At 48.3% G+C, this 2,006-nt stretch overlaps 1 long non-coding RNA gene across 1 annotated transcript; it reads right to left on the bottom strand.

The window, feature by feature from the left end:
* Nucleotides 1-1,542: 1,542 nt before the first annotated feature.
* LOC123730766 (uncharacterized) lies at nt 1,543-2,006 on the bottom strand. The gene is made up of 2 exons (XR_006762194.1): nt 1,896-2,006; nt 1,543-1,633 (listed from the first exon to the last, which is right to left on the bottom strand). It is a non-coding gene; the product is annotated as an uncharacterized lncRNA (long non-coding RNA).

The raw sequence follows: 2,006 nt of genomic DNA on the forward strand, positions 1-2,006 counted from the left end.
GTCTCCCCAGCCCCTCCAAACATAGCTGTTAGGTCTTTAACACTGTCTGTCAGTCTCTACCTCTGTCTCTGTCTCCCCAGCCCCTCCAAACATAGCTGTTAGGTCTTTAACACTGTCTGTCAGTCTCTACCTCTGTCTCTGTCTCGCCAGCCCCTCCAAACATAGCTGTTAGGTCTTTAACACTGTCTGTCAGTCTCTACCTCTGTCTCCCCAGTCCTTCCTAACATAGCTGTTAGGTCTTTAACACTGTCTGTCAGTCTCTACCTCTGTCTCCCCAGTCCCTCCTAACATAGCTGTTAGGTCTTTAACACTGTCTGTCAGTCTCTACCTCTGTCTCTGTCTCCCCAGTCCCTCCTAACATAGCTGTTAGGTCTTTAACACTGTCTGTCAGTCTCTACCTCTGTCTCTGTCTCCCCAGTCCTTCCTAACATAGCTGTTAGGTCTTTAACACTGTCTGTCAGTCTCTACCTCTGTCTCCCCAGTCCTTCCTAACATAGCTGTTAGGTCTTTAACACTGTCTGTCAGTCTCTACCTCTGTCTCTGTCTCCCCAGTCCTTCCTAACATAGCTGTTAGGTCTTTAACACTGTCTGTCAGTCTCTACCTCTGTCTTTGTCTCCCCAGTCCTTCCTAACATAGCTGTTAGGTCTTTAACACTGTCTGTCAGTCTCTACCTCTGTCTCTGTCTCCCCAGGCCCTCCAAACATAGCTGTTAGGTCTTTAACACTGTCTGTCAGTCTCTACCTCTGTCTCTGTCTCCCCAGTCCTTCCTAACATAGCTGTTAGGTCTTTAACACTGTCTGTCAGTCTCTACCTCTTGTCTCCCCAGTCCTTCCTAACATAGCTGTTAGGTCTTTAACACTGTCTGTCAGTCTCTACCTCTGTCTCTGTCTCCCCAGTCCCTCCTAACATAGCTGTTAGGTCTTTAACACTGTCTGTCAGTCTCTGCCTCTGTCTCCCCAGTCCTTCCTAACATAGCTGTTAGGTCTTTAACACTGTCTGTCAGTCTCTACCTCTGTCTCTGTCTCCCCAGTCCCTCCCTAACATAGCTGTTAGGTCTTTAACACTGTCTGTCAGTCTCTACCGTCTCTGTCTCCCCAGTCCCTCCTAACATAGCTGTTAGGTCTTTAACACTGTCTGTCAGTCTCTACCTCTGTCTCTGTCTCCCCAGCCCCTCCAAACATAGCTGTTAGGTCTTTAACACTGTCTGTCAGTCTCTACCTCTGTCTCTGTCTCCCCAGCCCCTCCAAACATAGCTGTTAGGTCTTTAACACTGTCTGTCAGTCTCTACCTCTGTCTCCCCAGTCCCTCCTAACATAGCTGTTAGGTCTTTAACACTGTCTGTCAGTCTCTACCTCTGTCTCTGTCTCCCCAGTCCCTCCTAACATAGCTGTTAGGTCTTTAACACTGTCTGTCAGTCTCTACCTCTGTCTCCCCAGTCCTTCCTAACATAGCTGTTAGGTCTTTAACACTGTCTGTCAGTCTCTACCTCTGTCTCTGTCTCCCCAGTCCTTCCTAACATAGCTGTTAGGTCTTTAACACTGTCTGTCAGTCTCTACCTCTGTCTTTGTCTCCCCAGTCCTTCCTAACATAGCTGTTAGGTCTTTAACACTGTCTGTCAGTCTCTACCTCTGTCTCCCCAGTCCTTCCTAACATAGCTGTTAGGTCTTTAACACTGTCTGTCAGTCTCTACCTCTGTCTCTGTCTCCCCAGTCCCTCCAAACATAGCTGTTAGGTCTTTAACACTGTCTGTCAGTCTCTACCTCTGTCTCTGTCTCCCCAGTCCCTCCTAACATAGCTGTTAGGTCTTTAACACTGTCTGTCAGTCTCTACCTCTGTCTCCCCAGTCCCTCCTAACATAGCTGTTAGGTCTTTAACACTGTCTGTCAGTCTCTACCTCTGTCTCCCCAGCCCCTCCAAACATAGCTGTTAGGTCTTTAACACTGTCTGTCAGTCTCTACCTCTGTCTCTGTCTCCCCAGTCCCTCCTAACATAGCTGTTAGGTCTT

Source organism: Salmo salar, chromosome ssa26, assembly GCF_905237065.1.
Source record: "Salmo salar chromosome ssa26, Ssal_v3.1, whole genome shotgun sequence".
NCBI classification, from domain to species: Eukaryota; Metazoa; Chordata; class Actinopteri; order Salmoniformes; family Salmonidae; genus Salmo; species Salmo salar.